This window comes from Arvicanthis niloticus, chromosome 18 (genome assembly GCF_011762505.2).
Source record: "Arvicanthis niloticus isolate mArvNil1 chromosome 18, mArvNil1.pat.X, whole genome shotgun sequence".
NCBI lineage: Eukaryota > Metazoa > Chordata > Mammalia > Rodentia > Muridae > Arvicanthis > Arvicanthis niloticus.
In genome coordinates, this window is record NC_047675.1 from 15085335 (window position 1) to 15100568 (window position 15234).

The window sequence follows — 15234 nt, forward strand, 5'->3', positions numbered from 1 at the left end:
TTTATTATGACTATATTTAACAAATTGTTGGTGGTCTTTGCTGACCATGAATTTTTGTTATTGTTACAATGCTGCTTTCAAATTTTGTTCTCACACTACATGTAAGAAAGTTTTCCTTATTGGGGGTTTGTGACGGTTTTTGCATTTCTCATCTGGGCCTGTGGCCCCCGTGCTCAGTGCTATATATGATAATTAATGAATTGAGCTTGGTTTGTTTTGTGCCTGGCTCCCCAATGGCTCCAACCCAACTTCTAGAATCATTCTCTAACCTTCAAGAAATCTCAGCTTTTCCACACATGAAGAGCTTACTTCCGGGTTTGTTCTGTTGTCCATCTCTACACTGAGAGCTGCACCTACCTGCTTGCTGCTTGGCTTCACTCTCACTCAGTCTTGAAGCCAGGTCATGCTAGTCCCCGGCTTGCAGAGGCTTGAAGCTTGTTTTAGGATTCTTTTTGAATTGGCATCTGTGGGCAGGGCACGTCTGTCTATTCGGATCTTCCTCAATTTCTCAGCATCATGCTAGCTTTTCAGGGTACAGCTCTTGCACACTTTCTCTTGAATTCAGTCCCCAGCATTCTAAATTATATATTGTGGTAGGTGGTATTTTTAGTGTTAGTTCTTGACTCCCCAAGTTCTGCCTGTTGTTTCATTCTGGTTATGCTACACTTCTTTCTGCAAGCGTAGCAGAGTATCATAAGTAGTGTCAGGGGTTGACTCTTTCCCATGGGATATAGGTCTCCAGTTGAGCCAGTCATTGGTTGGCCATCCCTCAATCTCTGCTCCATCTTTATCCCTGCACGTCTTGTAGGCAGGACAAATGTTGGGTTGAAGGTTCTGTAGATGTTCCATCATAAATATTATTTAAAAATTATCCTACTGGGCAGTGGTGGTGCACACAGAAGGCAGAGGCAGGCAGATCTCTGTGAGTTCAAGGCCACCTTGGTCTACAGATTAAGTTCCAGGACACCCAGGCTACACAAAGAAACCTTATCAATGTAGAGAGAGAGAGAGAGAGAGAGAGAGAGAGAGAGAGAGAGAGAGAGAGAGAGAGATACATAGATACATAGATACATAGATAGATAGATAGATAGATAGATAGATACATAGATAGATACATAGATAGATACATAGATACATAGATAGATAGATAGATAGATAGATAGATACATAGATAGATAAATTTATTTCTATGTGTAAAGTATGGGCTGAAAATCCGTTGAGTATTTGAAAGATACCATCTACATTTTCTTGTAATTGAAGGTCATTGAGTTCTTGGGTGTATGGGTTTATAGTTCTCGTTACATTGGGGAAAAATTGGCTCACTGTTTCTTCAAATATGCTTCCTACCCGTCCCTGGAGAAGCCTAGAGTGGCTGTGGAAAGGCTGAAACTCCCTGCAGCTTGCTCTTACAGCCTGCCTTCTCAGTCCATTTGTGCTTGGGATTGGCTTCTAGCACTGTCTTCAAATTCACCCTTCTCTCATTCTGCAAAACAGAATCACCGTTAGCTCTAATCTAATGTAACGTTTCAACTTCAAACTCGCACTCTTCCCGTGAAATATCTTCATCTGTGCCTTTGTGTGTCTTTCAGGCCTAGAGTTAACTTTTTAAACAAGGGATACAGTCATTAGCACTATGCAATACTAACTCAAACGTCTGTATCCATTCTGTGTCAGTTTTGATTGAATAATTTTCCTCTTTCTCATGGGCCACATTTTCCTGCCTCTTTGCATACCAGATAATTTGTAAATAGACACCAAACTGAATTTTAACCTTCTTCTGCATGCTGGACATTTGTGTGAGTGAGTGTGTGTGTGTGTGTGTGTGTGTGTGTGTGTGTGTGTGTGTGTACACGCTCGTGTACACATTCTTAAGCTTTGTTGTGCTTACAGCTAAAGTACTCAGAACCAGTTTCATCCTTTGGGGTCTTGTTTTCAGGATTCATTAGGTGGAAGGAGAGAGAGTGTTTGGCCTAAGGCTCATTACCACCTACTTTTGAGACAAGACCCCTGTGTCTGTCAGCTTTCCCTTACCGTAACAAATGAAAGACGATCACCTTACAAAACGATAAGGTTCGTTTTGTCTCCTTTTGGGAGACTGCAGTTCCTGGTTAGTCTACAGTGAACCTCATAGTTCACATAATAAACGCCCCATCAGTGGCCAAGCCTTTACCACATGGGCATCTAGGGGACCCTAAAGACCCAAACTGTAGCCACCTTGCTGAGGACTCTGTCCAAAGCCCTGTGAATCATTAACTCTTCTCATTCAGCTGCTCAGCACAGGCAGCACCCGAGCTCTGTGCCTCCAAATCCTCCTCTTTCTGGGTGTCTGGTGTTCATTCCTTGGCCTCAGTTTCCTCCCATGCATGCAAAGGTTTATTAGGATTACATTGAAACACATGTAGTGAACCACCTGCGCTCTCTGTAAGCACAGCAACACTGGTCTCTTACCTCAAGTCTAACCTTCCGATCAGGGACCTGACCATCTACTGCTCCTCACCCCACCCCTGTGCTTAGGGCTCTCACCCCACCCCTGCAGGATGCTCAGACAGTGCCTCTTCACACTATGCCTGTGCCCGGGGCTCTGGCAACCCAGCTCCTCACTCTACCCCTGCACGATGCTCTGACAGTCCAGCTCCTTGGCAACCTCAAGGCAGAAAGCAGAGGCAGACAAAGGACTTGCTTCATTTGGCTCGAATCCCTTAAGGAACACAGCCCTTCATTTCTATATCAACGTTTAAGAAACCATTGCTTGCATTATTTTATTATTTCATGTGTACAAGTGCTTTGCCCACATGCATGTCTGCGTACCACACACATGCCTGGAGTCTCGGGAGGCAAGAAGAGAGCTTGGTATCCCCTGGAACTGGAGTTACAGACGGTCATGAGCCAACTTGTGAGTACCAGCAATCAAATCTAGGTCCTTTGAAAAAGCAGCCAGTGTTCTTAACTGCTGAGCTATGTCTCCAGTCCCCAACCCACTGTCTTATGCATCTCACCCAGCTTTTTGGTTTCAATCTGGACCATGTTATTCCATCTTGGCTGGAAGTAGAAGCTCCCTATTCTTCCCAGAAGTTACCTACAGAGTCAATTCTTCTGCTAGCATATCTCTTACCAGTCTGTATTACCAGCCTGATTATAGTCAAATGGACCATAACAAAACATAGAGGTGGGTCTTCCTAGGGACAGGAAACCTATTAATAATGTGCATCCAGAATCAGGATGCTAACTCACCGATTCATGCCTTCAAGACCCCCAGACATCACAGATGGTAGTCAGTCAAGCAACACTGACTAGAGGCAATTTGGACACAAAGGTGCCACGCAGAACCAAGGAGGACAGAATGGCTAGGCTTCCCAGGCAAACAGGGAGCCTAGTCTCAGAGCGGAAACTCTGTGGGTGTCCAGCACATCTTCCTCTTGAACTCCAGGCTCCCCAATCCCCAAAGTCATGGAAGAAGTCCTGGCCCAGGCAGTCTGAGGACCAAAGTCTACAAAAATGACCTGATTTCAAATGATATGTTGGTCTGTATTTGATGGGGGGAGGGAGGGATGGGAGACAGCACCTTTTAGTCAAAGAATGCTCAGCCCCTCCTCCCTATCCTGCCTTCAATGAGGCATTTCCATAAGAGAAACTGCTTGATGAGCCTGCTCCCTTTAAATCCCTAACGATTCAGGCCCGAGCCACTCCCTGGTTCCCCTTTCCTTTCAATTACTTTCATTCTTCAGTGGAACAATGATGGCGAGAGGCCCCTCCTGCCTGGGACTCTGCAACGCTTGCCCCTACAGCCAGGTGCCCGGGCTGGGCTCGGCTTTGTTCCCCTGGCCAGCCAGCCAGTGTTTCATCTTCCCGTCTCCCCATTCTGCACCATTTAAACTTTAACCTGGTAGTAACTTTGCCCACCTTGGTTCCTGATTCAAAGGCTGGAAGATGAAAGCCCTCCCCTTGGATGCGGCTAGAAACTTCATCCTCGGTCTCTTTCTGTCTTTGAACTGCCTTGGAGCCTTTTTGCCTAGACCCTTTCATTCTCCCCGAGGCTCTAGCTTTCAGGCTTGGGGGCTTAGGAATGGCAGCAACGGGGGTGTGGGGGTTCCCTGCTGGGGTCCCACAAGTGTCCCTGGTGGGAAACTCACCTGTCCTCACACATGTGCTATTCCAAGCCAGGGCCCAGGAACCTGTCTCTCGGGCCACCCTCTCTGGCCTTCAAGGCCAGTCCCTTACCTTCATCCAGCCCTCCCCCATCTCAGCTTCCCTTCACAAGCCCCAGACCCACAGCAACTTCAAGGCTGAGAGCCCCAGGTGGGTCTTGCAGAAACTTTTTCCTTTTCAATGCCAGGCAGGCCACTCGCTGCTCTCAGATGTCGGGCAAGGCACAATGAGAGAATTCTGCAGTCAAACACACACACACACACACACACACACACACACACACACACACAAATCTAGGTAGTCAAGACCAAACGGGGAGAGTAGGAAAATGAACCCGAGAGAGTAAACCCAAGAGCAGACCCAACTTTTGGTGTTCCTCCCTGCAGGTCCGACACTGCTAGGGTGCACAGTACCACCTTTCAAAGCCACTGCAGCCCCCATAATTACATTCAAGGATTTTGTTGTTTGCCAATGGAGGATAGTCTGCATCACCAATGTACAGAGGTAAGGAACGTTGACCTCGGTCGCATGGTAAACCTCAGAAAAATATGTCTGTAACCCCTAGGATCTGTGAATACTGCCTGGCTTGAACACTTGGTCATTCATTGTAGATTAAATTAAGGATCTTGAGAAATGGAAGTCACTGTGGATTTCTCAATGGGGGTAGGAGGAGCTTAATCCAGTGGAAAGTGTCTTCTCAGACCACAGTGGTTGTAGCCTACCTTGTGACCCTGTCTTCCTCCTGTTTGGAAACCCATATGTGCCTGCTTTATTCAGAAAACAAAGAGTGTATCAGTGGGGCTCCAGAGGCTGAGAAGGGGGACTCGTGGCCACAGGCTGGGGAACTAATGCAATCACCAGAAGCTAGACTGTCCCATAGAGCCTAGGGGTCTGGGGCAGCCCTAATCATACCTTGACTTTTAATTTATGCCAGGCAGAATGGTGACAAAATTAAGTTCTAGCCGGGCAGTGGTGGCACACGCCTTTAATCCCAGCACTTGGGAGGCAGAGACAGGCGGATTTCTGAGTTCAAGGCCAGTCTGGTCTACAGAGTGAGTTCCAGGACAGCCAGGGCTATACAGAGAAACCCTGTCTCGAAAAACCAAAAAATAAATAAATAAATAAAATAAAATAAAAATTAAGTTCTATTTTCTAAGTGACCAAGTGTATGGTAATTTAGTTTCAGGAAATGAAGCGGAGGGACTTGCATGGCCCATCACATTCCTCCCTGAGGCTGGTTTGCCCGTGTTATCCCCAGTGATGGCTTAAAGAGGGACCTTAGACAATGAGATAGGAGGGGAAGGCATGCTGGGGCAATGGCCCCTCTCCTTTCCCAGGACCACATGAGGATGACAGAAGATAAAGAGAGGGATGGGGCCTGAAGAAGCAGAAGGATGAACGAAGATGCCAGGCCATCTCCACCACCTGATGTCCACCAGTGCTACCCAGAGAAGAAGCTCTGAATTACAGAGTTGAGACTGGAGACACAGCTTGACCTAATCCTGTCTCCTAAAGAAAACAAGGCACTTGTTGGGACAGAAAAGGGAACAGGGAACAAGACACACCAGGAGGTCTATCAGCATGCGGACCTGTGAAGTCCTCCCCCCCCCCCCTCCCCCCCCCCCCCCCCGCCCCAGAAAGCCTCCTGGAGATCTAGAATTTAGCTAATCACAATGGCTTAGCAAGGAGCAAGATAAGCAAGTATTCAAATGCCAGGCACCTGGACTCACCTCTGGGCCTCACAGCTAGCTTCTTGCCTCGCCTTGCGAGTGAGGGGAGAAAGCAGAGATGAGGGATGGAGAAGAAACTAAAGCTGAAAGCAGCAGCCAACAGGGTGGTGCCTGAACAGCTGTGGGACCCAGGGGAAATTCTGAGAGCCTACAAGTTCTGAGGGCCGCTAGAGATGGCTCCAGCCTCCAGGGACTATTGAGAAGGTGGAGATATCTGAAGCACTAAGTTGAGGGGAAAGGCTTTCCACATGCCACTTGGTATCTGAGAGTTATGTTTATAAGGTTATATGAGACAAGCTTGGTCGAGCCCCCAAACAATTAAGTGACATTGTAAGGGGGATTCTATAATATTCAGTGAAACCAATATATATATTTGGAGCTGTTGCCAGATCCCAATTCCAGTGAAGCCAGTACTTTCTGGCAGGTACCAGCTTCTGGGGACCAATGCTGCCCTAAAGGTTCCAATGCACAGACAGACAAAGCTCTGTTCCATCTGTCTACCTTGACAGGAGGCAGAGGTCCTCTCCTTTGGCCCCTGTCGCCACCATGGCCTGTGTCCTGTTCCAGGCTAAGACTAAGTCTTCAGAAGGGCTGGATCCTTGGGGAGCATTGCCAGGAGATAAGAGTCTCTTATCACCCAGCATCTTGTCTATGAACAGCCCACAACCTGCTAATGGCCTCACCATCATTAGGTAAAGGGCATGCTTGCTTGCAGAGCCCTCTAAATCCCCATTGAACTGATCACATACATTTTCTAACAGATGGAAACTGTCTGGGGAGATGGGCTGGACCATAAGCACTCTGCTGCTGACCCACCGTGAGCAGCCTAGGCTTCCATGTCAAGGCAGATGATCTTCCAGAGAGAACTGGACCTGGAACTGCCATTTATGAGCAATGGCAGAGGTAGTGCAGAGAATAAGTAACTTGATGCTGTCCCCAGGAGCCCTCTGCATCCACAAGCTCCCTTCCACCTTACAAAGGTCTGAGTGTCTTTTGTTATCCTGCCTCCCCACACTGCTCAGTAGTGGAGAAGGCTCCTGGTCCTCAGGTAATAGTAATGGTGACCACCAACTGACCAGAAAGAGAATTCACCCTCCACATGCGTGAGCTCCTCAGCAGTGTACAGAGTGCATGTTCCTCAGAGACTCTGCACGAGGCTAAAAAAGGAGCCCTTTGTGAGCTCCAGGATGTTTTTCTGTTGATGGTGGCTTTTCCATGCAGCAGTGGGTCACAGCTGCAAGAAGAACAGATCCAAGAAGAACCATTGCTTTGGCCCAATATCAGATGCGTGCACAGCCATGATTAAGGAAGTCATAGCTCTGGAAATCTAAGGCTACTTCAAACATCTCGCCACATACCCCCTAAGCTTAAACACATTTCCCTGGAGCTAGAGACCCCCCTCATCCCCCTCCCCAGGGAGGCCAACTGACATTTATCCCCTTCCTGCATACAAGACAGAGCTTTGTGTCGTGATTCCTGGCTGGACCCGAACACAGGAGGGCAAACTTCGAGAAATGAACTTGTTTGTTCTTTATCTAGGTGTCTGGGGAGGGAGGAGATTGATTGATGTACCCTGGGTTCCACTCCTTGAAGATGAGCTGCTGAATCACAGAAATATGTGGGAGAGCTTTAAAGCTGCCCCCACTCCTGTGCCTCCTTGGTGGGGAAGTCAAACTCAGGCAAAGGCACTTACTTGTCCTTGAAGAGCCAGGCATTAGCTAGATTTCTGATTCTGGGTCAAATACCTAAAATAAGTCATCCAATAAAGGTGGGAAGTTTTCTTCTGGCTCACAGATTCAAAAATTTTAGACCACCATCACTTGGCCTTGTTGCTTTGGGCTCCTGGCAGACAGGACACAAAGTCTATTTACTTCATGACAGCCAAATAGGCAAAGAGAGACAGACACAGGAAGGGCCCAGAGTCCCAGTGATGTCTTCAAGGGCATGCCTCTAGTGACACAACTTCCTTTTCACTATGCTCCACTTCCTTGAGGCCCCACTACCTCCAATAGCATTATGGGCTGGACACCAAGCCTTCAACAAACAGGGCTTTGGGCACAATCAAGACGCAACTGTAGCAAGCTTCTTTCATCTGTCAGACTGGGTAAGACAGCCTCAGCCTTCCCTGCACATGCCCAGAAGCCTGAGCACCCCGGTCCTAGCAGATCCACGCAGACACATGCTTTGTTTTCTTCTAGTTCTTGACACTGAGCACATAATTAATGTATTAATTACCTTTGCACAGTAGTGAGCAAAACACGTGACACAAATAACTCTTTTTTTAAAGATTTTATTTATTTTATGTATATGAGTACACTAGTTATCTTCATGCACAGCAGAAGAGGGCATCAGGCCGGGCGTGGTGGCGCACGCCTTTAATCCCAGCACTTGGGAGGCAGAGGCAGGCGGATTTCTGAGTTCGAGGCCAGCCTGGTCTACAGAGTGAGTTCCAGGACAGCCAGGACTACACAGAGAAACCCTGTCTCAAAAAAACCAAAAAAAAAAAAAAGAGGGCATCAGATCCCATTACAGGTGGTTGTGAGCCAACATATGGTTGCTGGGAATTGAACTCAGGACCTCTGGAAGAGCAGTCAGTGCTCTTAACCGCTGAGCCATCTCTTCAACTCCCACAAATAACTCTTAAAGGGGTTTATTTTTCTGGATGGTGGCTCATGCACACCTTTAAGCCCAGCACTAGAGGAAGCAGAGGCAGGAGGACCTCTGTGAGTTCAACACCAGCCTGGTCTACAGATTGAGTTCCAGGACAGCCAGGGCTACACAGAGAAACCCTGTCTTCAAAAACCAAAATGAAACCAAAAACAATGTGCACATGTGTGTGCCTGCATGCGTGCGTGCATGCGTGCATGTGTTTGTGTGTGTGTGTTATTTTGACACAGTCTCAGAGGTGTCCATGAGCTTGCACAGAACATCAGAATAGGGTTGAGGAGCTTCTTCACCCATGGTAGCCAGAAAGGAGAGGGGTGGGGCAGGGACAGGATGCTGGAACAGGATGCTGTAAAGGACTTTCCCCTGTTGCTCTACTTCCTTTGACTAGTTCCCAGCTCCGAAAATTTCCAGGATTTCCAAAGAACTCACCAGTGTGTTCAGTGACACAGGGGCCTGTGGCAGACATCTCATAATTCAACCCAGAACTATTAATAATTCGTAACTGTAGCTCAAACATGAACAGATGACGCATCTGAAACCCACTTAATGTGCAGACACATCTCACCATCCTCCGTGCCCCTGCTTGGAGGCTTTTCTACAGTAAACACTTCCTCCTGGGTCCCAGCCTGCTTCTGGGCCATCCCACCCTCACTTTCAGTGAGCTCAAGGATTACAAACTAATCCTAATATATTTGCCTGAGCAAAACCCAATTAGAAAGACAAATCTGAAGAAAAAAAACTGAGAGAAAAACTGAGGAAACTGTAGAAGTTGTCCCCAACACCTGGAGAAGAAGGGAAGGTTTGGGCTTCCTGACTCTGAGCTCTCTCTGTCTCAGTTCAAACAAGGGAGATGGGTTCCTTCTCTGTAACAGACAAAGCTAGAAGAAAAGCATCAATCCCAAGATGGTGGTTTGGAATTCCATTGTAAAAGAAGGGGTCTGGACACTTGGACACTTGGCACCTGCTGTCTTACTTCCTGTGCCTTGAATTCTAAGTCCACAAGAGATTCCGGCAAGTGATGACATATTTCCATTGAAGCCAATAAAATCCCAGTTCCAAACTTTTTTTTTTTTTTTTTTCTTTTTAAAGGTATGTGAGAGAGTAAGGTAGAAAGAAGGAAGGAGGGAAGCATGCAAGAAGCGGGGAGGGAGAACGTGTATGAATGAAGAATTTGTGCGTTGTGTAACTCAAACCTCAGTTATAAAGAAGGCTGACACAGTATAGCAACTTGCAGGGAGAACTCTCTCACCCTTCATCCCCTTAACATCATACACAGTGTCTTCACATAGATTCCTGCCAGCAACTTGCTTCTACCTGCCCCACTCCATGGCCAACGGAGCAGAGGGCTGGGCCAGCCAGTGGTTAGGTCTGTTTGGCCTCTCTTTAGCTACATGTGCATCCATGTGCTCACCATATGGTCAGAGGGACGTGACCTTGACAGGTTAGCCCTGGGTCAGTTATTCTGTCTCTAGGTGGAGTTTATCTCATCTAATATCAAGGTACCTTTTAGAGAGAGACTGGCAAATTTGAGGGGCACCCCAACCTAGCACAGCTCTCAAGGAGAAGAGTCATCAAGCTTCTGAGGTATTTAATGGCTTCCAGCATGTGCAGCCCATCCTGTGTCCTGCAGAGGAGACCCAATTCTGCCCCGCCATGTGCCAAGATACCACCAGTCTGCCCATAGACCTACTTGTTGGCAGACCTCAGCCAGATGAAATGGCCCTCAGTTTCCTTTGAGATCTCCTCAACTGGGACCTGCATGCAGCAGTCACTCAATATTTGCATCTGTTGACAAGAAGGCAGTGAGCCTCTCAACGGAGAGCAGTGGGCTATAAATAAGTGGGCCACTCATCGAGCGATGTGTGTGTGTGTGTGTGTGTGTGTGTGTGTGTGTGTGTGTACCGAGGAGTGAAGAATTCTATACAGGCCATAGCAAATTATTTCCTGAACACCCAAGTGTCCTCACATCCCAAATGCAGCAAGCGTGATGGGGTTGGGGGTGGGGCAGGGGCTGGTAAAGGGAAGTGCTTCAGAGAAGATGGTCCCGTGGGCTGAGCCTGGAAGGATGGAGGAGTCACTCTATAGGGGGCGGGGCGAGGGCCTGCACGGCATCAGCAAGCACACAGAAATGGAAACGTAGGTGGAAGAGTGATCTGGCTGTGAAATCTGTCACGGCACTGGTCGGCAGGGTTGATTTAGTTGATCTCTTCGCCTGGGTGGATGTCCCCTTTTTCCCTCACCACTCCACGTGCGTTTCTCCAGAAGCGGTGTGTGATGTTGAAGAAAGTAACCTCCCCTGAACACGAGAACTCATCTTCCATCGAAGGTTACGTGTGTAGCTGTGGTCCCCAGCTACAGCCTCCAGATGAACTATCAAGAATGCAAAGGTGTTGAGTGAGTTACCCACGGGAGGGGCGGGGAGGGGCGTGGGGGTGTTGGCTGTAGAGTCAGCAGATGATAAAGTTAGCTGCGGAGATAAGAGTCAGCTCCTAGGAGCAAAACCCAGGGATTATTTATTAATTCTTTGCATGTTGCTGGGCACTTTCCTAAGTGTTTTCTGGTATTACTTGTAGTTTTATAGATTAAGCACTCATTCAGTGTTTGTGACAATTACAGAATCGTTACAGTGTCAGAACATAGTCACGAAGGCGTGACTCACATGGTTGCATGTAGTGCTATTATTCTATCAATAAGTAACCACTAAGTACTTGTTACTACTGTCTCAAGGTTTAGCACTATCCCCATTAAACAGATGGAACAACTGAGACAGAGTCATCATGTGGCTTGAGGCTGGAATGCAAGGGACAGGCTTCCTACCACAAGATAGCATACTGTCCAGGGGACAGGGGGGATTGCATTTTGCATCCAACCTGAGGGGACTGAAGAGCAGGCCACAGTTCTACTCTGCTCTGCTCCCAGACCCCAACCCTTTCCAAGCAGGGTGTAGATAGAAGCTGCCCACCCAGGGACCAGCTCCAAATCTTCCAGACCCCGGCAAACATGAAACCATCACAGATGAGACAAGGCTTAAAAGCCACCGTGCTTAAAATAAAAGGATGTCGCATTGTAAAAGCCTGGCAAAGATGACAAAAAAAAAAAAAAAAAAAAAGAATGAAATAAATAATGAAAAGAAAAAAAAGAAAAACTTTTTAAGATCAAAAATGCAGCAAACCCTCAAAAAAGAAGCTTGGCATAAAGGAAGTAGGGATTTACCTGGGGGCTTCCACGGGGGCTTCTAACATGGGCGAAGGTGGGGCTGTCCCCAGCAGGCCCTGGGCACATGGCTCTTTTGTCCTTAGTGGGCATCTTTCATGTCCTCCCCTGCCAGGGCTGTGGAGCTGAAGGACGACGCACAGACGTCGGACACCCATTAAGTTTTCCAACTTGAAACTCATTTCTTTCCTTTTAAACTCAGAAACTTGGAATCCTTTCAAAGTCTGAGGATGGCGGGCGTTCTCACAGAACCTATCTTCCTGCCTCTGCATGTGGAGACAGAGGGGCTTTTGGTACCTGCCCCACAACTGACAAAGAGTCTGGTCGTGCATGTTCTGAGTTTCATGAGGTACAGAAGACTCGACAGGCCCCGAGGGTGGTACTTTCTTGAGTAAGTGTACTGATGGGGTTTACTAGATAACACTCTTTGAAACTGCCTCCCAACCAAGGAAGGGTGTTTGGGGCAGAGGATGGGAGGGCAGCAGGTCCTGATGGCAGACATCCGGTGCTTAAAGATACCTCTCAGAACAGCCACAGTCCTTCCTCACAGAGGGCTGGAGGGATACACTCACCTTTAAGGACAACCTACTCATGAGGCATTGCTTTACCTCAGTGTAGATTCCACACAGCTGCAGCACCTCTCTGGCCAGACACCATAGAGCAAGCCAGGGAGAACCCAGGAGCACAGGCAGGATAGGATTTGAGGCCAATGGCTTAGGAGTGTAACAGACTGGCTTCCTCAGTACCAGGTTGACTGGGCTCAAAGCTCACTAACACAGAAGGCACCCTCATGTGGCCTGGGCTCTCTTTTAGGCTTCACTTACAGTGTGTGTAATACTGACCCCTCCTAGGCTGCTGTCCTGACAAGGGGATGGGCAGGCTTTAGTGCTGGTCACAACTGTTGGATGGGACCATGTGAGGGTTATAAAGGTTAGGTAGGCCTTTCACAGGACTCTGGGCCTGCTGGTCCTGGGAAGACAATGAGAGTGACAGGAAGTCTGAGAGCTAGAGGCAGGGTGGCCTTGGAGCAGAGAATGAGAAACAAGGTAACACAGAAAGATAGAGAACAAAGGAGGGTGAGAATCAGCAAGACTCCCTTCACCAAACCTACAACTCATGAAGTCTTGAGAGGGCACACATGCACAGAGACCACCCAGCCAACCCTCCTGATCCTTGAGAGCCAATGGAGTCCTGCCTTAAGGACCAGAGCCCTGCCCTGAGAGCCTTGGCTGGGCGAGTGTGTCAACACAGGCCCCAAAGTCCACCAGCTGGTTAGACCCCAGGCTAAATGCCCTGCAGCGAGATCTATGAGTCGAGTTTTCTCTTGTGAAACTGGAATCCGAATTCAACCCAGGTCTCCTCCAAGAAAGTTCCTGAGCTATGGAGAAAGTAGCCCAGCTCCGTGCAAGCCTCAGGAACCTGGTCTTTGTGGCAATGGCCTTTAGGCTCTTGCTTTTTTCCCTTTTCAGCCAAGCCCCTGCAGCCCTGGTACTCTCCTAGTCCAGCAGAGGAGGCAGCTGTTCGGCTATGATTGATAAACACCTTCCAACTCTCAACAGTGGCCATCGGCCTCTAAAGGGATGCTGTCTGCCCCACCCCACTCCAAGCCTATGCTGCTTCTCGTAGCAGAATTTGATCCCCAGAACCTACATCAACCAAGCTCACGACACAACCAACAGTGTCAATCCCAAAAAAGGTCTAGAAAATCAATATTCCTATAGTAAATTTCTTTATAAAATAAAGCATCTGGAGGAAGGCAGATGTTAGGGAGGTGGAAGAAGGGGCAGGGGAGGGGAAAGGAGGGAGGAGTGGGAGGGGTAGACATGGAGAAGGAAGGGAAAGAGTGAAGAAATATATGAACGAGCTTCGGGAACCTAAAGTGGGAGGGAGGCTTCTTTGTCCAGGGACTTGGGTCTAAGCTAGAAGATAATCTGTTCACTGTGACAGCTCCTCCTGGACCCTAGGGCTGAGCAAAAGACCAAGAGGTCAACATGACTCAAAAGTACAAGACTTTAAAAAGTCAAATTAGGGCTGGGTTAGGACAGCAGGGGTATACTACATTAAATGTCACTATCTCGGAGGCCTTCCTTGGCCACTACCCTTGCAGGTATCATGACTCCCTTTTACTCTGGATTTCATGGCTTGCAATACGGGAACCCAGAGTCAGTGTACTGCTCTTTCCCCCGACCCCTGGACTCCCTGAAATTCTTTGTGACCAAAGGTAGGTTATTTACATCTGAAAGAGAGGCTGGGCTGTGCAAAACCAGAGTCTTTCAAAGTAAAAAGGATTCTGAAGAGTCCGGGGTGTAGGCAAGAAGTCTTGGTCCTGAGGTACAGACAGACATCAGGCTCTTGATCCTCTGTCCCTGTCTGCATAGCCTGTCCCTTGCCTCCGTGAGCCTTTATTGAACCCCTCTGTAGAAGGTAGCCATGAATATGCATATAGGTAAAAGAGACCAGATGGAATGCAACAGGGACTATTTGATCGGAAACCAGTCACGTGTAGCCATGTGAGATTGTCTTTCTTGTGGACCAGGAATAGCCAAACGCTGGCAACTTCCTGTAGCTCAAACTAAAACTGAAGTATCACAGCTGGCTTCTCAGAGATTTTAATACCAGGTGTGATGGTTTTTACATGTTCGGCCCAGGAAGTGGCACTATTAGAAGGTGTGGCCCTGTTGGAGTAGGTGTGTCACTGTGGGGGGGGCTATAAGACCCTCACCCTAGCTGCCTGGAAGCCAGTATTCTGCTAGCGGCCTTCAGATGAAGATGTAGAACTTTCAGCTCCTCCTGCACCATGTCTGCCTGGATGCTGCCATGTTCCTGCCTTGATGATAATGGACTGAACCTCTGTAAGCCAGCCCCAATTAAATGGCATTCTTCTAAGAGTTGCCGTGGTTATGGTGTCTGCTCACCGCAGTAAAATCCTAAGACACCAGGTAATATACAGGGCAGGTTTGTTGAGTGCAAGGAAATGAGAGCTTTTATAAGGGAGCCTCAAGTTCCTGTAAGCCCTTTTCTAGAATGCTGTATATTTGCCATGAGTGACAGGACACATGTCACTGTCCCCTCTGATGTAGGCACATGTGGCCACTCCCCTGTCTGGTCTATGGAACAGGTTCTGGGAACCTGAAGCAGATGTGTTTGAAGATGTCAGAGCTGGGAGAGGCACTGTGCAGTGACAGACCCCACACCTACCTCACAGACAAGCACAAGTCCTAGGCGAAGCTAAGGCTGAGAAAGGCCCACAGTGGGCAGGTATTGAGAAAGAACTGTGGGCCAAGGGCACAGGGTGAAGCACACAGAGCTCTATGGGGGACAGGAACACACACTTGAGGACAGGCAGTCCCATACTACTTGTGGTTTTGCTCCAGGGCCTACACATATTCTAAAGGGGACAGTTGTAGGAAATGTCTCTGGAGACCCAGTAGGTGGCGCTGTAGTAAAGACCAGATGGAGGCATCCAGTGAGGTTCCTG